Source organism: Thermobia domestica, chromosome 11, assembly GCF_964235325.1.
Source record: "Thermobia domestica chromosome 11, izTheDome1.hap1.1, whole genome shotgun sequence".
Classification (NCBI taxonomy): Eukaryota; Metazoa; Arthropoda; class Insecta; order Zygentoma; family Lepismatidae; genus Thermobia; species Thermobia domestica.
Window position 1 is genome coordinate 126,928,385 of NC_137464.1, and position 13,866 is coordinate 126,942,250.

The window sequence follows — 13,866 nt, forward strand, 5'->3', positions numbered from 1 at the left end:
TGTATATGTCAATTTAGGAATTAAAGATCCTTTAGAGCAGCGTTTCCCAACCTTTTTCAACTTGCGGCACACTACAGGTGTAACTTGAATTCTCGCGGCACACTCTATATATATATATATATATATATATATATATATATATATATATATATATATATTATTATTATTATTATTTGTAAATATAAAATACCGTGGTAATTTTTTTCTGTGATTACTGATATCCTTTTCACAGAGAATAAAACTGGATCACTTGTTTTCCTCCGTGGTAAATCATTATGCTTATTTTTCACTCTAATTTAAAAATAGAAAACAATTACAATGAAGTATAGAACTCAGGTTTTTAAAAATACGCTTTCTTTTTCGAAAACTGTATCCAAACTTTCATTAAGAAGGAACATCATTAAAGAACAAAGAAACAAATCTCTTGTACTTTTAAAACACAAATGTAGGTCATTTGTATCCATGTTTGTTTTGTCGAAAGGATTGAATGGTATTTTAAAATTTCAAGTTACGAAATAATCTGCAAAAATAAGAATGTACAGAATATTAACAGAATATGAAATTTAAAATTGTAGATTCATAGTAATGTGAAACACAAATATAGGCCTACATTTTTCCTCATAAATATAATGTGAGACTCAATGTCTTGTAATTTGATTGTAATAGAATTAGTCTAATAATTTTGTTTCGATTTCCTCGCGGCACACCAGCAGCCCATTCGCGGCACACCAGTGTGCCGCGGCACACCGGTTGGGAAACGCTGCTTTAGAGTTATTGTTTCTTAAACTCTATATGATTTGTCCTACTGGAATTCGAAATACAGCACGTGAACGAAAAATGTCAGGCATTAGTGTTATTGGAATCTTCCTCCCGAGTTAAAAACTAAATGGGTTGAAACATATATGTATTGAGAAAAGGTTCAGATTTATTATGGGGAGTCTTTCATGCTATTGATGATTTGCTATTGTTTTCAATATGACACTATCAATGCAAGTGCTGGAGTTGCCGATCTCCTTCTTTCTTGTGTGATAGAATACATTTTTATTTATTTCTTAATCAAAATGTCACAGCTAAAATAGAATACACTTTTGAAGGCAATGAAGAAACGAAAGTTCAGTCAAAAACCCATGAAAGAAAATTTCGAAGCTTACTCGAAGGATCCGTTTTCTTTTTCTTCTCATAGTTGTTCTCATAGGCTATTCTTCCCGTGAAATTTTTAGTAACCTTTCAACAATTAATGACATCTTCTGTACCTGTAGCTACTTGTATGTGGTCAAGTAAATAATAAAACGGAACATTTCACTAATGGTGACTGTTATCTCTTATTTGTTTAAAATGTAATGTTTCTTTTTCACCACAAGAGTATATGAGACATACACAGAGAATTCTAGGCATGTGGATCGGATGCGTATTTCTCGCGTCAGAGAAGAAAGAAGTAGCGGAAGTAAACGTTGTCTGTAGTGTATTATCTCCTTATTTTATTGAAATTACCATACAAAAATATTGAACATCCATTCTCACTTTCCCTGCATTACAATATTGTCATTTTCCAAGAACCTTCCTTCATTAATTTTCCATATATTATATATGCATTGTGTCTATATGGCCAGCAGTTCAAAAGTTATGTCTGACGATTCAAAGCAGCAAACCTCCATTTAAAATTCCTAATTGTTGAAGTATTAAAAATTCCTTTCTTCGCAAATGGCTACGAGATACAAATAAATAGTGCCAAATTTCTTTTAATTTGATCAAGCGTTCCGAAGATGCAGTGAGTCGTTGGTATTTCACTTGTATAAATTGAGAAATCACTTTATATTTTCTGTTGACAACAAAATATGATTTTAATTATGTGGATTAGTAATAAAAGATCTTACAAATTGATTTGTTTTTGTATAAGCGCATAGAACTAAAACTAACAGAGTTTTAAACCTTAACATTATTTTATACTTTCAGGTAAGTGCTTACTGCTGATAGAAAAACTTTAAAGATTTGAATACCAGCATATCGTGAGTATTGAATGTATTCTGTTCGAATGTGTATAATTATTTCAAAGTGTAATATTTTGTTTACTGTTTCCTCTGTGAAGTAAAAATTATTTGATATTCTTTCTCGCAAAAGTACAGAAGTATTAGCTTGTGCGGCACTGAAATCCAAGTATTTTATATGGAAAATGTTTCTAATTTTCCTGCGAGGGAAAAACAAACTATGTATGTGTATTGTCAAAATTAGAAGTAACTAACTACCAGGGAGTTAATCTGAGTTAACTATTTGCTTTCCTCCTGAATGCCTCCTAGTAATAAACATGATTGCTAGATTATTAACTAAACCCCCATTATGACTATGATTAGCGCACGCGTCTGCTGGACGGGAAACCCGGTTCGATTCGCAGTGGAAGCTCATGTCGTTTGGGTCCTACGATGAGCCGTAGGTCTACGTCTCATATGGCCTCGATGCTGAAAAGTACACTAACCACTCAACAACTAAATTATCAGTTGAGTCTTTGCAATTATGAGACATGTTTTGATGCTTTCAAGGTATTGCCTAAAAGAATAATAAAAAAAATACCGCTAAATACTGTCAGTTTTTATATACTTACAGCCATAACAAAACATAGTAAGGGTTATAAGGAAGTTTTCTCCTGATTATTGGGGTATAATGAATATTCCATTGAAGCAGACTACCAACATTAAATCTCGAACATCATTTATTGACATATCTATTTTCGAAGGGAATAAATCTCTAACATAAAATGACAAAGTGTGATTATACAAAATAGAGAGTTCTTGAAGGTATAAATTCAACATTGGCATCTTCGGGTAGCACAGAAAATAAAACTGTAAAAGAGCTTCTCATGAATTAGTTTTCTTAAGATGGAAGAAATTGTTGAATAACACTTCTGATCTAATATATTATTATATAACTCATTATTATCAAATTTGCCAATATAAACCATATGGGTTTGGGTACAAAACCTCGCGGCCAGAACCTCGCGGACCAAAACCTCGCCTGGTCAAAACCTCGCCTCCCAAAATCTCGCCGGGCCAAAACCTCGCCGCCCAAAACCTCGCGGGACAAAATCTCGCCGCCCAAAACGTCGCGGGCCAAAATCTCGCGGGGTCAAAACCTCGCGGGCCAAAACCTCGCCTTGCCAAAACCTCGTCTTCCAAAACCTCGCGCCCCAAAATATCGCCATACCCAAAATCTCGCCTAACCAAAACCTCGTTGTAATGATCTCGCGACATAGAATCTCGCCTGGTCTACATTAAGCGAGACGTAGTGTCGCCTGGGAAGAAATGTCGTCAGGATAAAACCTCTTCACGACGATTTCTTCACGCGAGTACCCAGTTATTGAAAACAACTAAAAAGAAGCACCATATTGCCTAAATATGTAATACTATTTATTTAAATGAAAATTACTGTAAATTTGAACTTTTTTAAATCGGGGAAAAGGGGGATTAATTCGCCCTTAGTTGGAGGCTAAATTCATCGTTTATTCCTGACTGATTTTAATCAAAGCTGTGAAAACTGTGCCAACCTTCAAATAATATATACTTAAAATTTTAACAAAAATCTAATAATATTTATGAAAGTATGAAATAATATAAGAGTTTTTACGACGTCCCTTGATTATGTCCTGTAGGTTAAAGGAGACGTAGATGACCAGGATGAAGGAAATGATCGAATAAAGAAAGTGGGAGGAAACGGGAATAACCCGAAAAAGCCCACGCACACGATGTTTTGTATATTATTATTATTATTATTATTATTATTATTATTATTATTATTATTATTATTATTATTATTATTATTATTATTATTATTATTATTATTATTATTATTTGTAATGTGGAATTGCATATTAAGAAACTCATTGTGTAAATTTTAAAGAAAAGTTTCATTCCGCAAGGTTTTGGCCAAGCGAAATTTTGGATGGCGAGGTTTTGACAGGCGAGATTTTGGGCGGCGAGGTTTTGGCCACGCGAGGTTTTGGGCGGCGAGGTTTCGGCCGCGAGATTTTGTCCGTATCCCAAACCATATGTTATACAGTGATGTTCGGAAAGAATGTAAGGACGGGGTAAAAATGGAGAAAAACTTAAATGCGTGTGGTAATAAAATGCCTCCTAGATAAAATCCATGACGCTGAAGGAAATGAACTCTGATATAGTGAATATATTGGATGAGAATGCCCCATGACGATCAAAGCTGTAAATAAGTACTTGTCGCTTCAATAACACTTGTGAGAAAGTAGTGGAGCAAACGTGTGCACACACTAACATATGAATGATGCTTATGACTTCGTTGTAGGTAGCAGATGATTAACTTGTGCAAGTTATGTGTGATATTGGGTCTATCAAAGGGTCCGTGGAGACAATTTTGCATGAACACTTAGTTTTGAAAAGAAAAAAATGCCTGCCAAATTAGTATTCAAAATGCTGACCATTAACCAAAAGTGACATGGGTTCATATGGGGGGAAATGCTGACAGCACCTTCCTTGCTCCCATATTTTCCCCATAATAACTTTTTTTTCTTAATTTCAAAAACGATTTGCGATAGACATAATTTACAAGTAATGACGTTGTTCTACACACTGTGCAACAATGGCTAGTATTACAAAAATAGTTTATTGTTTTGTTGTCACTTTAAACAGCCGTTTCCAACCGAGAGGTGTGATATGCGAGCAAGGCGCAAGTTATTGAAAAAATAAGGTACAGTACACTACAGTACAGTACAATACAGGTACAGTGCAGTAATTACAAATATTGTGAATGTTGTAACAAAGAAACATTATTCAATACCTCTATTGTGTAAAAACTGTGGTTTCATTAAGAACAACGTTGGGGGAAGGTTCTAGATTACTGGTCCCCCTTGTTGGCTAGTAGCTGGGTTGGTTTCTTTCTGTACTAAAGTTCATATATTTAATTCACACAGTATTGCCGAACGAGCGTTAGCGAGTGAAAGGCGGATTAGAGCTTTGCAGGGCACGTTGTTTTCTGTCTTTATTGCGGCTTAATGGGAAGGGGGATCAGTAATCTAGAACCTTGCCCAAAGCTGGTAAAAAATAATACTGCACTACAATTGAATGCAGAAGTCTTTGGAAATATAATTGATGAGAACTATTATTCTCATTATTATTATTATTATTATTATTATTATTATTATTATTATTATTATTATTATTATTATTATTATTAGTGAAGATTAGAAAGTTCAATGTTGCATATGAAGTCAAAAGAGCTGTCAGACCAACGAGCGGCAAGTAGGGGGCCGTAAAGTATGCAGGGTTCACCAAGGGGTACGTCAGCAAGAATGGGAACCACTGCTCTAGAGCATAATGAAGGTGGATGTCTATGATGGGAAAACTATGAAGAGAAGTGAGAGACAATAATTGCTGAACAATCATCCTGTTTAAATTTAACATATTAAATGTAAGTAACTAAGCAATGAATCTTACAGAATATTGGTTATATTAATATATTAGAATAAATAAATGTTGTTCAATTGACATCTTACATTTGAGATTCTACGCGTCCACTTTTAGGGATAAGATACCGATTTGTTGATCCTATGCTCTCTAGAACTCTTTAGTATGATCATGTCTACTTGGAATCATAGATACCAAATTTTGTACGTAGTAGTGGTATTTTCGATCATTAGTCTACTCTTAAAGTATAACAAGAAATAATTTAAGTATTTGTTTTATTTTTTCTTTCGTATTGTACTGTTTCCTGATATGCATTTTTATATAAATTATTATTTCGCTACCACCAACTTCGATGTTGACTAAGCCCAGCTATACACTATGAGATAAATCGTAGGAAATACCTTAGGTTTTATCTTGCGAAAAGTGTTACGACATATCTTGTAGGAAATCCTACCCTGTTGTACCATACACATGAAGATTTTTCCTGTTTCACATCCTCCAAAGAGGTGCCAGGTCTCACAACGCATACTCGACCAACAATGTTTTACCCAGTGCCGTCTGCTTTGCGTATATTTGGTGATAGAGCGTTGACTTTGTGTTATACATAAACATATGCTCCTCGTATGCAGTGTTCGTAGGTTTCCTTAACAAAATTTCCCTCGACAGACAGAAAATTTTCCCTTTTGTTATAAAATATTCTGTAGTTGGTTGAATGTTCAATACCTATGATATACGTTATGTGATAATATTGATTTAACTATATTAAAGGAAGTGCCAAACACATTTGTACTTTTATTTGCTTTTTGCTTCTATTTTTTTACTTTTCCTTCACTTTTTTTTACAAAAAATATATACAAATACACCCACCTAACAATGGGTGCAAATTATTCTCCTTTGAACACACACACAAATATTATTGCTATACACATACTATTGTTAGAACAAAAAATTTAGGATTTCTATTGGCCAATTAGTAAGCGTGAGAATTTCCCTGGATTTTCAAGTTTTATTGAAAAATCCCTTTTTCCCTTTTTTGCTAAATTTGTCTATGTAATTTCCCTAGATTAGGGAAATTTTCTCAAACTACGAACACTGCTCGTATGCACTAATAAGTGCGCAGATAGCGTCTTTGATGGAGGAGAGAAAACAAATTTGTTTTCACTTTTTCTCACCTGATATCGCTTAAATCGAAATCTTACGAATTTTCCTTCCGAAATAGAGCGTGCTCTAAACAAGGGAAATCTCATAAGATCATTCAGAACATACGAAATCATATGCGATCTGATACCATACACGTTGAGATTTGACTCAAGGAAAAATCGTAAGAGATTTTCTAGCATCTATCCTATAGCGAGTGGCAGGCCTAAGGGTTCAAATTTATAGTATATTAGGCTGCTTTCCTGATAATTATCTATCCATTCTGGAGTTAGTTTTAATATTTGAGACAGTAAACAAGGAATAGGAGTGACTTGAAATGGCTGGTTATTTTATTTCTCTGAAGTTGAATATAGTTTTAATAAATGATACCTATAATAACCAGGGTGATTTTAATGAAATTCAGAGGCAGAAGCAGGAGTAATTGCAAATAGGATCCCGCATTTAAGTAATAACTATTCCACTCTGATTACTTTAATTAAAATCATCTATTTATTTATCTATTAAAATGCTATAATAGCATCAAAAGCGCCTGAGCTCCAACCTATAACTTTCGATTTCAAACTTTTGATTTACGGTTATTTGTGATTTCACGTTTAATAAAGACAAATATTTTAAAGTATTTGTATTTCAAATAAATTATTTAAATATACCCGTTTTCCATAAATTTATTTTTTTAAAAATTATTGTTCAAAGCCTTCGTATTTTAATAAGCCTTTCCTAAAATCAATACAAATGAATTCTGCTGCCATCTTTGAAGTTCTTTTAAACTATATGTTTGTGCACGTTTATATGTTTGTGGCCAATCCTTTCGACAATAAGATCTCGGAAACTATACGCTCTAGAAATATGACGTTTTCACTGATCGATTGCAAATTTCATGTAGATTGTCCAGTTCTAATTGAACATTAAAAAAAAACACGGTCATTATTTCTTTATTACATTTTTAAGGGTACACTGGAACTGTTGAAATTAGAAAAAAACTAAAGCATCATATCCTACGCATTATACATTCCAACACCACCTAATTGTATACAGGACTTGCATACCTTTCAGGTGTTTGTTTCATGGCCAAATTATAATGAAAAACGAAGGATAACCATTTCTCCACTCTAAGTTGAATCTTTATTGTTTGGAGTGTTTTACCCCATGAACACCACATATCACTGATATTATAATTAATTGTGTGTGTAATATATTTGCTTATTATATACTGCATGCGAGAAGAAAGAAAACGGTGATCATACATGAATTAAAAACTTCAACCGGAAGTAGGCTCAAATCTTGCAAACGGTGCGAGATATTGAAAAAGTAATCGAAAAAAATCTCTCCTTTATGGTATCTCTTGCCAATTTTTACGAAGACGTCTTTCACTTGTGTTTATAAAGGGACATGTAAAGATATTGTGAGGAATGACAGATTCATGCTCATATGTGAATGATGCGCTTTGTAGAGAGCGCACGTTCAGCTAGTCTATCTATTAAAATGCTACTATAGCAATATATTTTGTTTTGGTCGTCATCACGTTTAAAGGGTAACGCCCTTTCTTCGGGTTAGAGGAGTGGATTATCAGTAGAGGATGGTTTATTTGTTGAGAGGTTTGGGTAGTTTCCTTTAATCATTTTTTTACTATTTTATTTTAGGAATATGGGCAAGGATTTGGAAGGTTTTAAGCGCCTGAGCTCCAACTTTTGATTTCAAACCTTTGATTTACGGTTATTTGTGATTTCTCGTTTATAACAAAGACAAATATTTTAAAGTATGTGTACTTTAAATAAATTACTTAAAGAGATCTTTTCCATAAAGTGTATCCTTTTAAATTATTGTTCGAAGCCTTTGTATTTTAATAAGCCTTCTCCAAAATAATTGCAAATGAATTGTGATGCCATCTTTAGTTCTTTTAAACTATACGTTTGTGGACATTTATATGTCTGTGGCCAATCTTTTCGACAATGAGATCTCGGAAACTACAGGCTCTAGAAAGATGACGTTTTCACTGATCGATTGCAAATTTTGCATAGTTTGTCCAGTTCTAACTCAATATTTAAAAAAAACATGGCCATTATTTCTTTATTACATTTTTACGGGTATACTGGAAGTGTTGAAATTGAAAGAAAACTGAAGCATCATATCCTACCCATTATACATTCCAACACCACATAATTGTATATAGGGGTTGCATATCTCTCAGTTGCATATTTCTAAGTTGAATCTTTATTGCTTGGAGTGTTTTGACCAATTAACACCATATATCACTGACATTATAATTGATTGTATGTGTAATGTATTAGCTTATTTTAAAATATATAAAACGATAATCATGCCTGTTGTTCTCTATGGTTGCGAAATATGGTCACTTACTTGGAAGGAAGAACATAAATTAAAAGTATTTGAGAACAAAATCCTGAGACGAATATTCGGACCCAAGAGAAGCGGGAATAGGGAATGACGGAAACTTCATAACAAGGAACTACATAATTTATACGGTTTACCCAATATTGTTACGGCCATCAAATCTAGGAGGCTCACGTGGGCAGGTCTTGTAGCCAGGATGGAAGAAAGAATGAACACTTTCAAAATCTTAAGTAGAAGACCAACCGGAGAACGACAATTAGGAAGACCTTGGCGCAGATGGGAGGACAATATTAAGATGGATCTCGCAGAAATAGGAATACAAAGTAGAAACTGGATCCAGTTGGCTAAGGATAGAAGTCAGTGGAGAGCTTTTGTGAACTCGGCATTGAACCTCCCGGTTCCGTAGGCCATAGAGTTAGTTAGTTTATGTATTTGCTTATTACATACTGCATGCAAGAAGAAAGAAAACATTGATCATACATGAATTTAAAACTCCGACCAGGAGTAGGCTCAAATCTTCAAAACGGTGCAAGGTATTGAAAAACTAATCGAAAATATCTCCCCTTTACGGTATCTCTTGCCGATTTTTAAGACGTCTTTCACTTGTGTCTGCAAAGGGACATGTACAGATGTGAGGAATAACAAAGAGATTCATGCTCATATATGAATGATGCGCTGTATAGAGACCGCAGGCTCAGCTATTCCTTATATTAAAATGTTAGGTTTATATGTTTGTCTCGAAAGAAAAAATTTATATATGTCTTCAATCTTTCGACAATGAGATCTCGAAAACCACAAGTGCTAGAAATGTGCCGTTTTCCCTGGTCGATTCCAAATTTTGTGTAGATTGTCCATTTCTAATTGAATATTTTTAAAAAAACGTGGCTGTTATTTCTTTATTACATTTTAAGGGTACACTGGAAGTGTTAAGATATTTAAAAATAAAGCAGCATATCCTATGACTTATACATTCCAACACAACATAGCTGTATACAGAGGTTGTATATGTCTCAGGCGTTTGTTTCATGGCCAAATTATAATAAAAACGAAGGATAACCATTTCTCCAGGCTAAGATGAATCTTTTTTGTTTGGAGTGTTTTGCCCAACGAACGCCATATATCACTGATATTATAATTAATTGTGTATGTAATGTATTTGTTTATTACATACTGCATGCAAGAAGAAAAAAACACTGTTCACACATGAATTAGAAACTCCAACTGAAAGTAGGCTCAATCTTGCAAACGGTGCAAGATATTGAGAAAAACTAATCGAAAAAATCTCCTCTTTATGGTGCTCCTTACCGATTTTTATCAAGAGGTCTTTCACTTGTGTTTGCAAAGGAACATGTACAGATGTGTTGAGGAATGACAGATTCATGCTCATATGTGACTGATGCGCTTTGTAGAGAGCGCAGGTTAAGCTAGTCCTTAATTAAAATCTGTAATTGTTTACGTTTAATATTTTTTTTTAAAGTTTGCCAGTCAACCACTCCGAACTCCCTAGGATATTTATGCAGTTATTCAAAGACTTCATTTTACAGACAAGCAGTAGCACGGGTAGCGACGTTATTAGCGTGTGTTTATTATTAGTATTAGCGTGACACACAAACTGAGACGTTAGCCTTTTACAATTGGGATAATAACAAATTAGTTATAGTTTTAGGTTCAAATAAGAAGCGCAAATTTTATTTTTTCTTGATAATAACGGAAGACGTTAAATCCTATAATTTATAGCTAGGCTTACTGTCGTACCAGTTTTAGATACACTTTCGTAAGATAGTTTCATAAAAGAAAGAAAAGAAAAGAAATATGGAGGAGAAAAGAGATAAAAACTTGTTCTTTGGGAATTCTCAAAGGCAATCACACGTGATTTCACGGCTTCTGCTTTTGATCACGAAATCAATTATCTTCCAACTCTGAAGTCGGTGTGTAAGGCGTTGCTTTTCCAATACGATTTTATCAAGACCCTTAAGCGACTTCGATAACGTTGTGAAATTTTTCGGTGCCAGGTGAAATCTTCATTATTTCTTTCTTTCTTGGAACATATTGCTAGTAATAGAACTCACGGAAACACAAATTACGATTTCTGCTCGTGAATATAATAAAATATTCACATAAAAGAAACATGATACCGCAATACATGTAAATTATTAAAATCAATTACTTTCCCGAATATAATTGCTCTTTCTTGTACCTTCATAAATAGAAGTTCATAATATACAGGGTGCTCCATGAAGTTAGATGTAGTGTATTTCAAAAATCGAATCTTTAGATCATAGTATGAGAAAATGTTTTATTTTCCATTTTAATGCGATATGTTTAATTGTTAGTTTCACAGTTTATTAAAATCCAACAAGTGTACTCTGCATGGCGACAAATACGGGTGAATACTTTCGACCGTATGGTGAAACAAAGTCAAACTGAAAGTACCTCGGCGGAAAGTCATGGCAATAATTTTTGTCTCTACAAAAGCCACATGACCTTGAATCAAATTTGCGATTGTGAGCAGGAATGATATCTCTATCATGCTAGTACTCATGCATCATACTACTTGCTTATTTTTAAAACTGAGGCACTTGGGAAGGTTGTACTATATTTAAAAAAAAAAAAGACTTCAATAGGCAGATAAGTCTGACTGTCTTCTCACATAAAAGCCACTTATACTCAAATTCTTGACACTTTTTTCAGACCTTCCAATGATTTCACACGACTTAATACAAAAGAGAAATGGGATACATAATATAAGCTTCGTACTAAATGAAGACCCTGTCAGAACGTAGATAAACATATTGAAATCCGATATATTAATATAAATTACTCATATAATGAGAGACTATTTCAACGACCGCAAGCGCCTTTCAAGCCTGTCTTTCATCCGTCCATAGAAAGAAAAGTATATTTGATACCATGAGTAGTGGTAATGACAGGAACACATGTACTAGTTGGGAGATGAACCATTAATGCTTCGTGATACCGTGCCCAATAGAACCAAGCAAACAACACACACGCACATTTTATATATATATATATATATATATATATATATATATATATATATATATATATATATATATATATATATATATATATAATATGCAGTATTGAAAAGTATTTATGACGGTCTATAAATGCTCTTCTGTAATCAATTGTCACTCGGTGGGAGTGCGTATATGTAGTAGCTGTGATTCATAATTCAACGAGCATAAATTGGGCATACAAACCATCATAAACATGTTTTAAAGTATGATTTTCTTTGGTTTTAGAGCGTTAATAGATCAAAAAAAAAATAGAGAGAAATACAAACACGTAAACCTTTTTTTTTCCTTTCGAATTTCTGTCGCTGCTTGACGCCGTATGTCTACTCAAATAAAACTAATATATTACCTCTCCTTCCACGCTTTTGTTTATACTATGCAATGTCCATTACAAATTGTCTTTTTGAGGATCCATTTTAAGAAGTATAGTTTAGATATCTGCAGTATCTCTTAGATCCTGACTGTCGCCAAATTTTGTGCTTTAAACAAGAGTACCACTAACACATAGCGGTGAAGTTTTCTTCTCAAAATAATAAGTCTACAGTGCTCACTTAAACTCAAAGTTTTCAAAACATTTGAGCGATAGTATATACATATTTATAGGTACAGAAAGTTGTATAAGTCTTGAAAGTTCGACATTTGATCTTGTTTACTTTCAGCTCTATGCAGCAGGCTAATTCTTAAGTCACAAAGAAAATGCATGTCATATTTTATGACAAATAGAAAATAAGACGAAAATTACCTTAAATTTGGGGTGAAATAAACCATCGTTGAGCGATTTCAACACCAAGAAATAGTCCATTGGGGACAGGTAAATTTACCCCTTGTCCGGACTGATTTCAACTTCTAGCAGTGGACTGCATTGAGAAGCTTAAATAAGCACACTCCATTCTTCATGAAAATCATGGATTTTGTTTTACAAAAGTTATTACTAAACACATTTTTTAAAGTGTGGTAATTTCATTTGCCCTTACTCCAAGCTAAAAGTAATTTTTAGTCTTAAAGAACAGTCTGTATCATAAACGTGGAGGAGTTTTTACTTTTCAAAATCACATTTTGTTTAAATTCGGGGTATATTCAGCTTATGTTTCTATATATTTCAGTTCGGACCAATGAAGATCATTGAAAAAGCCTTAAAAAACATAAACCTTGTTCCACAGTAATCGATTTTTTTTAACTTACCATCAAATTTATATTTATGTGAAAATTCACTATCTAGTCCCTGATATCCTCCTTAAGAAGCCATGAAAAAAACAGCATTCATAATATGCTCTTTAAGATAGTGAATTCACTTCTTTGGCAATGATTGATTCCAATCCAAAGTAATACCTAATTTTTGAATCTTAAAGAAAATATATGCTGTGCTCAATGAACATTTAAAAAAATGTGTCACTTTTTTTAAACATAAGGATAATTTCATCTTGTTATTGTTAATCAGTTTCAGCATCAAATAATGGTGATGATTGGGATAATCTTAGAAAATGTACAACATATTTAATAAAAATCGTATATATACATTCGTTCAATACCGCGCTAACAAGAGCTTTCCATTGACTTCTCTCCTTAACCAACTGTATCCAGTTTCTACTTTGTATTCCTATTTCTGCGAGATCCGACTTAATATTGTCCTCCCATCTGCGCCTAGGCCTTCCTGATGGTCGTTTTCCGATTAGATTTTCAGTTAAGATTTTGAAAGCGTTTCTACTGTTCCGTAACCCGCCTTGGAGGTCCAGGATTCGATTTTGGCGATACATCTGGATAAAGAAGATTTTTATTGATTTTTTATTCATAACTATTGTTGTCTTGAGGCTCTGAGAGCATGCAGTAACTTTCTTTTTTTTCTCTTAACAATAAATGCTGGCATATAAGGCAAATTCTCTTCCCTACCTAAACTT

The 13,866-nt window shown here is 33.6% G+C and overlaps 1 protein-coding gene across 2 annotated transcripts in view; it reads left to right on the top strand.

Annotated features, from left to right (window-relative positions):
- The window catches only part of LOC145664431 (uncharacterized), a 1,424,688-nt gene that overhangs the window by 843,288 nt on the left and 567,534 nt on the right, over positions 1-13,866 (top strand). The window lies entirely within an intron of this gene.